Here is a 15,047-nt window from a genome sequence, read left to right as displayed (position 1 = left end):
CGACCGACATAAAGGAGGACAGGACAAAACCACACAGACACGCGGGATGGACGGGAACGGATCAGCACTTACGCGACGAGTGTCCACCGTCTTCCTTTCCTCTTTGTGGGCGGCCAGACGGCATTGTGGCCCTACGGCGGCCCACCCCAACCTGAATATCCATCTAAATAATCGGGTGGCCTGATGTCTTCCTGGGGAGGGGTACAGGTTGGAGTGTGGAGAAACAATTACATCAACTTATTGTTTTCTCTGTACTTGCTCGAAGGAAAGCAGTCGTGATCCCAAAAGTAATGTTCGTTTTTCTCACCTTCTTACCACACGTCCTGAGCAAGCGTACGATGTTCAGATCTCCTCTATGTTGCCATTTTTCCTCTCCCTGTCAAAAATAAGTTCCCCCGCCATGTTATGCCACAAAGCGGAGCATGGCAGCCACAACGATAAATTTCCCTTCCGTTGCCGAAGCTTGACGACTCAAATTTGAAATTCGAATATCCAAGCCTCGAAAGCGGGCACGATGTAACATATTCGCCTATTTCCGGAGATAAGCTCTAAAATTTACCGCAATGACGTCCGTCCTGTCGCTCACTATGGTTCTGAATGTTGACCGACTATAAAAGACAATGAACGCGCCTTGCGGTAATGGAGATGAAGATGTTGCGTTGGCCTGGTGGCGCGACATGTTTTGATCACATCCGAAATGAGGATATCCGCGATCTATATGGGGTTGCACCGATGGTATGGCCCCGTGGTTCACACTAGTGAGAATTCATTTTCCAAGATTGGTCTGAACATTGAAGTTAATGGTAAAGGACCAAAAGGCCAGCCGAAACAACGGTGGCTTGATAAGTTGGATGGGGATTTAAAAACCTCGAGATTGCATCTAGATCTGGCATTTGATAAAATAAAATGGCGAAACCGATCAAGATGAGCCGACCCCGCTTGTGAACGAGACAATCTCTGAAGAAAAAGAAGAACTTCTGTTCTCTTAGTTGATAATAGTCAAATTTATTTGATTTATTTGGTAATCAATTTGTCATGTCCCGGGCTCGTCACACCATCTATATTGACGAGGAACATTTTTCCTGCTGGAAGTGTGCTGGTCTTCCCCGTTCCCCGGTATTTCCCGCTTTTCAATTATTTTTAATTACTTTAGCCAGTTGTTCCAGGAAATTTATGGGGGTGCTTACTTCTATGATATTTTTTGGGATCATTTGTGCATCTATTCGTTAAATCGAGAATCTGAGTTTAGATGACTTGAATTTTCTCAAAACGGGAGTTCTCAATGAGATGATGTTGAATGTCTGCTGCTAGATAAAAGCACGTTTTCAAAATGTTGCCCTAGATGTCAATGTCTGGGACTCTCAGTTCTGTGGCGTTTTAATCAAAGAAATCTTTGGGGTCTACTTGTTTTTCAGTAAAAAAGGTCGCGGGATACCATAGCTGTTTTGGAATTAAGTATCTGAACATGTTTCAGGTTCAAGGTTTAAAATAGACTGTTGCGCTATCAACGACGTGCCATGGCCCTTGATGTCCTTAAAGATTTGTAATCTAAACTTAGAGGTTGACAAAAGGTGATACCAATATTTTTGCTGTTGATATAATCAGAGGATATTTAATTGCTGGAGCGATTATATGTGGGAATACCATTGTGAAATATAAAGGTTCTCCATCAAGAAGATTAGCCTGCATGGTGTGAGAGGTGAACTGACAATTAACTATTACTTACCTTGACACAACCCGACTGGGAAGTGGAATCCTGGGCACATACATCTAGGAATACAACATTATTATTATTCTGTTAAGGAAAAGTCGCTCCGCGTCCTTAAAGAACTTTTGTGCCCTTTTTACTGGTTATAGTGTACCCATTGGACATCTCAAGCAGGCCTATAACCGTCAGGAACTTTAGTATGTTCCCTACTTCCAGATCTTTCAGCTTTGCATCTGGTATTAAGTACTCTCTCAGATGCCTCGACCTACTTTGCACAAGTGTGGACACTGTTCCAGGACGTGTATAGAGGTTTCGTCATACTCTTCACAAAACCAGTTTCCGATTCCACAGAAGGGTTCTGGCCCGTGTAAAGGCGTCCCTACTCCCTTCTTGGCTAGTTCGTCCGATGCCTCGTTGCCTCCCAACCCAGCATGGCCTGAAACCCAACGTATCCAGACCTTGCTGGACTGTAGCTGAGTGTATTCAGTCTCTCATTTTTTTCCCTGCTATGGATCTATAAGTCATCAGAGCCCTCGTGGCTTTCCGACATGTGTCTTCTAGAGTAATTTTTGGGAATACTGCATACTGGCCGCTCTGTCTGCGTCCGCATTTCTCTTTGTGATACTCTGAATGGCGCCGTTGGAACATCATGCGTTCTACTAATGGATAATGGTAATGAGCTACCAGTTGGCTTTGGTTGGTTAAAAGTAGAAATGGCTGTTTCACCTTTGAGTTTACATGAAGCACTCTTACATGCAAAACTTAGGTTTAAATTGGAATACCGAAAATGCAAGGGTAGTTTTTTAAGGAAAATGTATATTTTTGCTCTCGGTATATTCTTAATAATACTTAAACTGACTTTTTGCTTCGAAGGACGAGTTTGCTAGCTACCTAGGTCAATATCAAGAGCCCATCATTGCACTTTTCATCCCCAATAGTCGAATTGAAATTCAAGAAATGTTCAAGATCCTTTCACATCTTTTTACTGGGAAAAGCATGACTTGGATGGATATTGTATAATGGAAGCTTTTCCTAGTACACACACACACATAATATAAAAGCATAGTCAGATGCCTGTTACAGAATAGAGTATGGCGTTGATTGTGCTGAACAGATTTCAAGTATTCGCCCTATTTCTAGGAGATTTAGAACTAAGCAAACGAGAAGATGCACAGGTAAAGCGATGGAGCCAGGAATGTGACCAGAATGGATTTCTAAACCTGAAAGATGGAAGCAGATGAGCCGCCTAGCATGCAGATGAGACGTAAGCACCATGTCACAGGATGAGATAACGCGGAATGATGTCGATTTTTGTATCCTTTGAACGTAAATTGAGAAATTTCGGGACCATGTTCCTACACATGATGCAGTCGTTCTGTAGATAAGAAAACACGGCTTTATTACGTTTAGTTGATGTACCCGGAGTAAGTGCGCTGAAAGCGGATGGAATTTATCAAGTTGCAGAGGAAGTTGTGTTTATCTTAGGGTTGTTTGTACAGTGCCTCCTCTCAGAGCATCGTTTTTGATGAGTTCTGTTCAGTATAACATACGTGAGCCTCACAACAGTTTTGATACTATCAGTAATTGCACAGAAGAAACTGCATTGCTGACAAGCTCTAAATTTTGCGGCAACTGGAGCTCAGATGCAGCTCGTTAACAGGATATTTATCTATATCCACACAGGGATATTTACCGAATGAGAAATGAGATTTGGGAAAATTTTCTTAATCACTTTTTGAAATTCATGTCTAATTAGTTTGCTTGGTGTTGATAAGGATGAAGGAAGTTCATAAAGTTCATGTTGGGAAGGCACTTAGTCAATACCTGGTTTAAACACTTGCATTAATATTGAGTCTTAGTAGAGTTGATTGCAACTTTGTCTGTTTGCATACCTGGATATGCATGTGTACTGCCGAAATTAGTGCCAATCTGCAAATAATGGGTATTAGAATGCACTTCTTCTTCTTCTTCGAATTTAGTCTTTGTCCTGTTCAGAACGGAGTCGGTCCATTTCGATCGGTTTCGCCATTTCACTTGGGCAAAGACCTTGTCTAGGTGAAGTCTTAAAGCCCTCAAATCACCATCCAGGGTATCAAGTCATCGTTGTTTCGGCCAATTCTATATTAGTTCTCTATCGGCTTTGATGGTCAGACCAATGTTGGCAAGTGAGTTCCCGTCAGCATGAATCATGTCCATGTCATCGCAGACGCATCCCCCCTAATTCTTCCATCATTGATGTCCTTATTTCGGATTTGATCATGGCATGTCACGCGCTGGCCCAAGCCACCATTTCTGTCTCTATTACCGCGAGGTGGGCTTCATTGCCTTTTATAGTTGGCGAGCATTCAGACTCATAGAGGGCGACAGGGCAGACGACACTGCGGTAAATTGTTGATTTGAGGTGTTCGTTTATTTCCACCTGGATTTGAAATTTATTAGCATAGGAGAGTAACTCCAAACGAGTGTCAACACGAATCTTTGCATATTTATATCATGTGATCGGTGATGGAAAGGTAGAATCATGAGAAGAGTAATGGAGGATTAGATATATCAATAAAAATGATTACAATTTCCAAAAGGGTGGTCCCAGTAGTCTTATATATTTGATGGAAAGTAGGTAGGCATATTGCAGGATTCCGGCGCTTGACGACCACCTTAGAATATTCTTCGCGCCAGAAAGATAGAAGGACGACTGGCGTATACTAAGTTATTCTCGAATTCACTTAGTATTTAAAGGTTTGATTGTTAGGCGGGTTTTAAAAGGTAAGGGATTATCTACAAGGAAATGGTTTAAACAATTTTTTTTCAAAAGCATGTAATGTGTTAATGTAGTGGCGAAAACGCAGGCAATGGACTTCATTTGAAGGACAAGGGTAGAAGAAGAAAGACAAATTAAGAAGTTTGTTGCGGTCTCACGGAAAATGTGGGCTGCCTCATCGTCTAGCGAAACATCACTATGGATTTAAAAATGCCATAGTGGAGATGGAGGAAGTGGGCCTTATAATACTTCAGCGAAACATTTGGAAGATCGCAGAAAAAGAGCTGAGGAAAAGGAAATGGCTCGCGCAAACGCAGTGCCTACAGGCCACCAGAACTGATAAAAGGAGACGAGACGAAAACAGCACAGATCTGCAACCAATAGCGCAGTAAGATCAATTCCGTGAGGTAGTAATCAAACGGACTAAGCAGCATTGAAAAAAGGAGAAAATACAACAATAACAACGTAAATTGGAAATCGACGATAGTGACTCCAATCTTGCAAAGTCGAGGTCAACCATGACGACAACATTAGCGATAAGGAAAAAGAGGATGGACAAACACCGATCAAAGATTATTCTCATCAAACCGAACGAAAGGAGGTCTTTCGCGGAAGTAGTTTTCTGAGAAATCCCCAACAACGCCAAATCGGAAGATGCAGGGATAGACGTGAAATCTATCCGACTAGCTGGAATCGGCGGTATTTTTGTCGAATTTCCTTTCAAGACTGACAATAAAAATATGCTTTGCGAGAGTCCATAGGATTTAAAGCACGAAATGTTTCGCTTCCAATCCGTGTGAAAACTCGAAATAAGGGATTTGAACTGCCTCACCGACAAAGAACAGGTGGAGAAAGCGATAAAACGGGGATAACCCAGATGTGAGCAACATCAAGGTGGGAGTATATCCAATTCCAAAGGGCAAAAATTGACCTTTGTCACCGTCGTTGAGAAGGCAGCCAGCGAATTTCTTGATTGCCTGAAAATAAAGATTGGTTGGATCATCTTCAAGATAAGGCTAGGCTAATGGGCACGTAGCAGGGGTTTTCATCTGATGGGGCAGACGGTGTAAAGAAGAAGGGCTGGCTTGACTTATATCTGACACTGCTGTCATCTGGGTGAGAGAAGCAGTCAATTTAAGAGAGTTGAGTCATGGTCGAGGAGATTCTTCTTTTGGGTTGGATGTGGATTTTTTCGGCATTTATCCCCAACCGAACGAATCTATGTCCACTCTTCGTAATAGACTTGCCGTCTTGGAGGACCAGCGTCGAAACACGGGCAGGAAACAGTTCTAGTTGGAAAAGATTTTCACACCATTGGGTATGGCTCAACTAAAATTTTCGAGGCACAACAAATTTTGAAGATGACCGGGACGGGACTTATTTTCATAGATACAAGTAGAACTCCGACATTCCGACGCTCTAGTTGAGGCCACTACTTTTGGCGTTACGTTTGCTACACAATCCTTAGTGTCGGAGGTGCAACGATGGAGGGTACTAGAAGATTTCACGACCAGTGATCACCAGTGCATTTCCTTCAAAGTGCCAAACAGCTCGTTCAGTGTTCTGACGTCCTGTAAATACTTACCAGATGGAGCATCGGGAAGCTTGACGTTAGGAAATTTGTCGAAGATCGGCCACCAGGGGTAAAGGTCCTACTAAACTCGGACACCGATACAAGAACTGTGACTCAATCATTAGTGATTCCGTATCATCGGAAACAAAAGAGACTCCGCTTTCGAAAAGTCGGATCGTCGGCTGACATTGTAAGTTTACGGAGGAACTGCTTTAGACTTCAGCGCGCAAGAGGTCCAAATGAGGTCACTCTTAGATTTACAGAATGCAATTCCTTCTCGTTGGAATGTTGTGAAGTCGGTGCTGATAAGCTAAGATAAAGGTGACCCCGAGCTGCCGTCAGCGTATGTTCTCTCAGTATGTTGGACATAGAAACTGCTTGGGAAGCTCTTCAAGCCAAGATTGGCTGACGCAATAGGTACTGTGGGAGAATTCTCACCAACAAACTATGGTTTTAGGGCGAGGCGCTCAACTATTGACCCGGTTGATGGAATGGTTTGAGGCACACAGTTCCAATTATCCGTGAGCGGTGCACCTTGTGACGGTAGACTTAAGAAACGCGTTCAATTCCGCGAGGTGTACCACATGCTCGAGGCACTGGAAAATTGTTTCCATATTTTAGGCTACCTTTTGTAGATATTGATTGACTACTTAAAAGACTACGCCTTGCTCTACGAACCCCGAGGGCATCGTAGAATAAGGTTTACATTAGGGGCGACTTAGAAATCTATGCTTGGTTCAAAATGTTGGAACGAATAGTCTGCGACAATTCGAGATGTCTGATGAATCACACTTGGCCGGGTATGCGGATGATATTGTCATTCGCACGCACGGTTCAGCAAACTCAGCCTAAACCTGGACTGGTGATGGGGCGAGTCAACAGATGACCGAACAGCTCGGGGGAAAACGGAAGTGCTTGTTCTGTCGGAGGAGACCGTTTCCACATTCCTTCCTATTCAGGTTAGTGAAATAGTCGAAGCCGGTAATGAAACGCCTCAGCACTGTAATGTATACAAAGATGCGCTTCTTTGAACAGATTTGGAACACCGCAGACAAGCGGTGTTAGCGTTTTGCTGGCTGATGGCCAATGTCGGAGATCTCTTACCCAGTAGGCATTGATTGCTGATAAGTGTGCATTAGTCCGTCATTCATTATGGTTCCGAAGTACAACAGTGAAAAGCTTTGCGAGTTGTGCACGTCTCGTGATATCGGGAGTTATTCTGATCGCTCTTCATGCTGCAAATCGGAAGTCTATATTAAAGGTGAGAGAAATAACGAATCATTTGCTTGTGAAGAGAGAGCCTGCATTCTCGACGCATAGCGACAATCCTGGGAAAGAGAATCGAGGGGTAGATGGACCGCGCATCTTATTAAAGACATGGGGCCGTGGTTCAATTGAAAGCACGGTGAAGTTGGCTATTACCTAATCCAGCGGGCACGGATATTTTCAGTTTTACCTGAAGGGAACAATAAATCGCGGTCACGCAACCATACTTACTGAAAGGAGGATTGCTACACCTTTTTCTTCTGCAGAAGGTGGGGGAGAATGATAAGGTCGTCATCTCTTGGCGGAATGGTGGCAAGTATTGTCGAAACCATAATCGATGCAGAGCCGGGACATGTGGATCAGAATGGTTCCATACACTCAAGAAGTCGAAAATACAGTACGGGTACATGCTCTTACAGCGATATCATCAGAGCTAACGCGTCAAACGGGTGCGGGTTAGTGCCTAGACGCATCTAGGGGGTTTGTTGCTGGTAGTCTACCTGAGATAGGTGTCCAGATCCTTGTGCGTAGAAGCAAAAACACGGCCAGGTTATTCGATTCCCAGCTCTAAATAACGTTAAAATATTACTCAAGGCTTTTTGCGCAAAGGCTTAGAGAGAATATCCCAGTGGATGTTATCTTTACTGCATAGCGACAACAATGGCTCATGTCTCACTGCCTTCTCATGTGGGAGAAATGCTACTCAGAAATAAACGATTTAGTACCTCGAATTGGTGCGCTATCAAGTTACTTCCCATATCAGCACAATTTGGACAAAGTGGTCCCCCACAATTGTTCATCCAGTTGATGGGATTCGATCGAAAGACCAAATGAAGCAGTAGTGGTTTGATGAGCTAGATGGCAATTAGAGAACCTCTCGGAGTCGTTTGGATCAAGTTTTCGAGAGAAGTTGTGAACCAGATCCAGATGAGTATGCCCGACTCCTGAACATGCCAAAGCTGAAGATGACGATTAATCAAAGCGTTTTCGAGATAGCTTTTTCCCAATGATTAAATCTGATCAGCGTGGGTAGTCAATTGGCTTTCCCTCAATTACAAGAGTCATTGCAATCTATTCTACTAGTCGGCCGGCCGACATGATGATTGGAAAATAGGGAGGATGGGCTGGACAGTCAACAATCAATGCGCCTGTCTTCTTAGAGCGTGATATCGCTTGATACTCGATGCAGTCAGGCGAAAGGCTGACTGCATTGAGGAAAGTGAGTTCATTACCAAAACTGACGACCTGTAGTTCTACTACTAGATAGTTTAATAGTTAGGGCCTTCTCATGTTGACTTCCCCAAGGACATAGTGGGAGTTAACATAGCATTCTGCTATTACTGCATGCCTTTACTTTTGACATACTGACACATGGAGGACAAGCAGAACAACAAAGAATGTCCTTATATCCTTCTTGAATTTTAATTGTTATTTTGACCGTTGTGCTGATGTCCTTCGCTGCTAGGTGTCCTTCGAAACCACCAGGCAGGAGTGGAGTCTAGTGTTTTTGCCGGCATATAATAGGTCAGCATGTCGGAAGACCATGGTTTGTCCGATAGCAAAGAAAGTTCCCTACTTCTATGCTGCATTGCTGCCAGGCAGCATCCAGATAGTGATGTTGATATTTTTCTGGACACCAAATTGTTCCAGAGCCTCGGCGCCATTACGTTCCTCATCTGGAGGCCAGAGAGAGAACGGCGGTCGCTCAGAGACCCTATTCAGGATTAGCCGCGCACCCTCCTATACTTTGTTGATGGAGGAGCAGCACTTCACTTCTTTACAGTACCTGCAGGTATTGCGTTTGCTCTCTAAATGGTCAAAGGAGAAAAGGCGAATGTGCTTGATCTGTGTCAGTTAAACTTGGTTATCAGCGCTGCTTTCTAGTGAAGGTAGATGGTTTGTTGCATCGTTTTTCGTTTTTTTTCATGCTCCACTCATTTGGTATTTATGTCAGTTGTGAAGGTGCGCATCGCTCGTTTTTTGAGTACTCTCCAAAAGAGTGGCTTCTGAATTAATACGATACAAACTTCTGACCTTCCACTTCGACAGGCTAGTGGTCTAATCGCTAAGCGATTCCAACGCTTATAGAAATAGAACTTAAACTGAATGAGAGAGACTAACCGCTCAAATACTAGTCCGAGGAATTTGAAGAGTTTAGGACAATGTTTTGAGCAGTTAACGTAGGGTTCTGGTGAAGCGGAGCTTGTAGTTTGCACAAGATTAGACTTAGTTTGTGGTCTTCTCAGATTGGATAACGGAACGAAAACGTACAGAATAAATATTGACAATTCGCTTTGTATAGGATAGTGAGGGATCCTAAGTCCACATCCACTTGATGTTGGACGCTTTATTCTTCTCACTGACGTGTTCAACTGGACTTAGTATGGTCCAAAAAATGGTTTTTGGTTGGTTTTGGTTCTTCAAAAACATTGAGATTGAATAATCTGAAAGTAAAGTCCAAAGTGGGACAGGTATTCTAAGACCGTTTTGTGTTGCTGTCAATGTTCATCAAGGAGGGGCCCTTTCGCCACACTTCTGTTATGGACACTGTCACCCGAAACGTCCAGCGTCCAGTGCCCAACAAAATTCTAAAATCGAGTTTACTGCTGTGTCTGTCCTTCTTGCTGTTCTTTATGGTTCTGAGTGCTAGCCGATTAGACAAGACAATGAAGGGCGCCTCGCGGTAAGGGAGATGAAGATGTTGGAGAAGTGACACTGTCTCAATCATATCCGCGCAATCGATCAAAATAAACTGACTCCACTACTGAATGGGATAAAGCCTGAACAAGAAGAAGAGGATTGGAATAACCCTCTCTGGTTGGCATGTTCTCTGTACCTCTTTAGACTAATTAAAGGAGGCAGGGGCGAATTTAATTAGTTTAGCTGCCATCAGCCATAAACTTCCATATTAGGTTCTGTAAAACAAACTCGCGATCTGAACTTAGACTAGAATTTGATGGAAAGATGTTTAGGATGCTGACCAGATAATCGTTTACTCCTACATGCTGAATTTAGTAGAGCTTTGTTATTAAGCGGTGTTTGGGTATAGCACCAATTCATTCTCTGAACTTGAGACGTCAGCAGCCTTTCTCTGAAAAGTTCGCTCAATAATTATTATCTTGGCTATTTAGAAAATATCTTTTCATACTGAAAATTAACTTCTGACACTTTCATAATTCTAATCATTTTAAACTTTGGAACAAACACTTTTTGTAATTAACATAATCATTAAAAGAAAGAGAACATTTTTCAGGGCGATATCTAAAGAATCCTTGAAAGAACTCAACTTAATCAAGAATTCTCACTTCTATCTTTTCGAATTGGTTCAAGGGAAATTTCTCCGTAGAACTTTGTCCATGGAATCATTCTCAGTCAAGGTCTGCATTTATTACTGTCATGAATAATTTTCTTGTCTAACTGAGAAGTTTCTTGAGTCTCGGGGAATTAAGCCCAGTGAAAAAATGTTAATCTTTGTGTTCCGGAAAGTCATTAAAGTTACTGGTTTGCTTTGTGTGAATGGAAGGTTTCTTGAAGAAAAGAAAAAAGTATAAAGAAAGTAATTGAAGGTTGATGTCAAATAGGAATATTTTCACATTGACTTTATGAGTATTACGAAGGGATTTAGAATAGTCCATGAGCTCAGGGTGGTATGACAGATGGGTCATGTTTTTTTAGTTCCTCCGTTCCGTAAGATGATTTTGTTGGCAGTTCATTTTTAGTTTCTGGATTAGAGCGGATTGACTTTGTTATTTGGGATTAATTGCAAGAAGGAACTTACAGGGTACAATATCCTGGTTTATTTTAATATGAAGGATGGATCCGGGTCGAATAACGAGCGCCGAGCTTTCTAAGCTAAGACTAGGTAGGTTGGTTTATGCTAATACACGTTTTCTTTTTACTTAATTATTTGAAGATACGTGTTTGCAGAATATAAAGAAATTGGGAACGATTACCAATGAATGGGATCGGTATCTACTAATGTCAAATTAGAGTAAGCAAAGATTCGAGGAGCATAAAGGAAGGGAACTACCCATCCGCTTTAAACTAAATGGTGTCACTCATCAAATTTATCCGATGGTTACCGGAGCCAGTAAGGTCTTTGACTCCATTACTCTTCATTTTATTCAGCAATACTCCTCCAGAAGAACGTCAGCAAATGCGTCAAAAACGAGCTGGTGGAACTATAGGAATTACTGGATTTCACCTCTTTCTATAGGGGCACGTGGACAGTAGCGGAAGACGCGCGGAAAACAGAAAGAGCCGTACTTCCCGCTGAGAACGCTGGTAGCTGACACCACACCACACGGTTCCACACGGTTCGCAGATAGTCCACTGCAACGCGAACTAGGGAAAAGCGGAAAGAGGACAACATTTCAGGCATGATGAAATGTAGTTTCCAGGGCCCAAAAGAAGAAGGCAAAGAACTCGCTTCGCCGCTAGAGACCCACCTGCCCAAAGGCAAGCAGCCTACAAACCAAAAGCCAGAAACAGAAATGAAGAGAAAGCGAATAAGGATTAGGCCGCCTCTAGAAGGCAAGATATTTGCGGAGGTCCTCAGTGAAATTCACTACAGGATGAAACCCGAAGACAATGGAGTGGAAGCGTCTTCCATACGAAAAACCAAGCGTGGCGAAGTTTTCGCCAAACTAGTCCCGAAGACGACTAGCAAGAGTACGTTCTGCGAAGCAGTCAAGGGGCTACTGGAAGAGAAGACTCTTGTTTCTAGTCTAGAGCCTATGTGCTCTCTTGAACTCCGAGATCTTGACTGCCACACAGAAAAGGTCGAAGTGGAGGAGGCCATAAAGCGTGAATGTCCAGAGCTAACCAATGCCCAGATGGGTATCACTTCTGTGAATAATAATAATAATCGTTGGCGCAACAATCCATATTGGATCAGGGCCTTGAAGTGTGTTAGAGCACTTCATTCAAGACCGTAACGGTACACTAGGAGGCAATGTGGTCAGCATTGCGCTCGCCCGAGATTATTACCCTGATTTGACTCAGGTACTCATTCACAGCTGAGTCGACTGGTATCCGACGTCAAATCACGATGCAAATTCCACTGCCACCAATGAGATTTGAACCGCGACCTTCCGTATGACAGCCTAGTGCTCTAACCACTGAGCTATCCGGACACTTCTGTGAATGCTCGAGGTTAAAAATTCGATGTAGTGGAAGTACCGGGCAAAATGCATGAAAACAACTTACCAGCGGGAAAATTAAAATTGCAGGGTACGAATACGAACAACCCCCACCTGAAAATCTGAAATGAAAACAAAAATTGCGTTCTCTGCAGGGATCATGGTGCGCTCGGTTCGAGCTTTGCACGCACTATGACTTCGGGGCGGTGTCTAGTCTTTAGGGCGTAGCTAAAAAGGGCTAGGGCATGACTAGCATGATTCACACCCTATAAATTAACATGCAGCCGAGTGCAACCCTTCACCAGTTGCTAGCGCACTTCATTGCGGAGGTAAAGTTAATCTCGGCTTATCGAGTATTGCTGCCATCTGGGTTCGGGACGACGTTCGTGTTCTTGTGCTCAATGCCGTGGGAATGAGTTCGTCTGGATTCGGTATTTTAGGATAATGTTTTTTAGCGTTTGCTTAACGCCGAATAAGACAATGGCGGACTTTCGGCGCCGGCGTGATGCTCTGGAGGACGTCGTTTCGAGCACGAAGGTGCGAATTCTGGTAGGCGGTGACTTTAATGCTGGGTTCTTTGAACGGGGCATGCTTTAGCCAGACTCCAGAGGGTGGCGGATCCTGGAAATGGGGGCGAGAACCGGCCTCGTAGTTTTGAACACAGGATCCACGCCAACGTTTCGGTGCTCAGGCTGACAAGCTCCACCGTTTGGCACAACGTTTACATCCGCGTGGGGTATGCGCCATAAAAGCAGAGTATAGTTCAGCAAAAAGGAGACTCCGCGATGTGATAAATAAAAGCAAAATTCGCGGCTAGCTAAACCTAATCAATGTAGTGAATGGGGGGGGGGGGGGGGGGGGATTTGGTTATAAACGGGTCACCCGGAAAATCGGGGCTCTTCGGAAACTTTACTACTAAGTACTGACTAGATGCACCGCTTTGCAGGGGCATTATTCCCCACACATCTCGTACGGATAAATGTCAACAGGCAGGAAGTCGAGGATTGCCCCCTTTTCATAATAAGAGAGCTCGAAAAACCATGAAAAATAAGAAGGAGCCAGGAGACGGTGGCTGTCAAGAGCAGCTCACTCGGTGCCAGCTGTAGCCCCGCTGTGCTAAATCAACCGCAGGGACCCCTGGGAGCAAGGCGGCAAACGGACTAGTGGTTTCCGGCTTGGAAGTCGTCACGTTTAGTGCAGCGAGTACCAGACATAGTACTCCTAACCTGCTAAGAATAAGAAGACCGGTTCTGTCGACGAGCAGTATAAAAAGGACTTCCCTGAATACTAGGCGATTGATGAGCAGAGCTCGGACTTTAAGCAATCTTTGGAGAAAAGTCAGCAGCAACAGCAGGCCGACGGGTCACTCTTCAGCGATGTGGCCAGGAACTACTTACGTGTGGCGCTGGCGGATGATAAATCTGCAAGCGGTAAACCAGCGCCAAAGGTGTGGGCCAGTGTTGAGGTTAGGTTGTCAGAGAGCATGGATAAGGACAAGCTCGTCTAATCCCTGCGCATTTAAAATCCTAGGATTCCCTTGATGACTGGGTTATCACGGAGCAGGAAACCCAATGCACAACCAAACTTTTCTACTCCCTGTAAACGGATAATGCCTGGAAGTACTGGAAAAGTTAGACCATAGATCATCATGCTGAGGGTAACGCAAATAAATCTGCAGCACTCGAAGTGCGCCGGGGCTAATCTGCTTGTCTTCCTCTTAGAGGAAGAAAGAAACTGGACTATCAAATCTGTATTTACCGAGAATAAGATCGGCTGGGCTATAAACAGCTTCTCTGCATATAAATCTCCGGGTCCAGATGACATAATGGCAATCATTCTACAGACGCAGCAGGAAGAGGTTGTGCTGTGGCTTGTTCAGATTTATCGGAGCTGTATCTCTTTAGGAAACGTACCACAGTCCTGGAGACGCACATGAGGGGTTTTCATAGCGAAGACGAGCAGGCGCGGGTCATGAAACCACAAAGGATTTTCGACCAATCAGTCTTACCTCTTTCGTGTTGGAGATCCTAGAGCGCTTTCTGGACATCTACTTCACGTTAGCTGTTTCCGCGGCCATTGAATGCAGCGGTGGAGGCGAATTCATATTGGTGCCTAGGGTCGCGGCTCGGATTGTCGTCATATCACTCAGTTGAAACCGCGCCGGTTCAGCGCCAATGGGCAATGGGCATTCTTTCGATGTGGCTGCGGGCTCGTCGAATGCTTTTAGCTTCGACGAGGACACCCGCTTGGGTCCGCCTCGGACGTTGAGTTTGAATGAGTGCCCGCCTCATTACAGAACTTTAAAGGGCCCTCGTACGATAGTTGCAGCGGCTTCCGAGGGGCGTCCACCCTGATGAGGACCTGGTGTGTGACCAGGTCTCCAGACTTCTGGGGGTGTTGAACTCGAATGTCGCATGTCAGGACGGTGGAGTCGGCCGCATCTTCGAAATCGTGTCCTTAAGCAGAGGCAGCATTCCCGAGTTGTTTAACCCTGCTCTGATGTCCAGAACAGACCAGAGCTGTGTACGGCAGCATGTCGCAGGGTGGCGCCATCCTTCCAGTGCTCTGGTTAATAGTGATGGATGAAATTTTGCGAATATT

The 15,047-nt window shown here is 44.3% G+C and overlaps 1 protein-coding gene across 6 annotated transcripts in view; it reads right to left on the bottom strand.

Annotated features, from left to right (window-relative positions):
• Positions 1-15,047, bottom strand: part of LOC119650953 (sodium/calcium exchanger 1-like) — a 540,060-nt gene that overhangs the window by 21,841 nt on the left and 503,172 nt on the right. The gene's annotated exons all lie outside the window — the stretch shown is intronic.

Source organism: Hermetia illucens, chromosome 3 (assembly GCF_905115235.1).
Source record: "Hermetia illucens chromosome 3, iHerIll2.2.curated.20191125, whole genome shotgun sequence".
NCBI classification, from domain to species: Eukaryota; Metazoa; Arthropoda; class Insecta; order Diptera; family Stratiomyidae; genus Hermetia; species Hermetia illucens.
The sequence above is the reverse complement of the archived record's forward strand: the minus strand, read 5'-3'. Positions and strand labels throughout refer to the sequence as shown.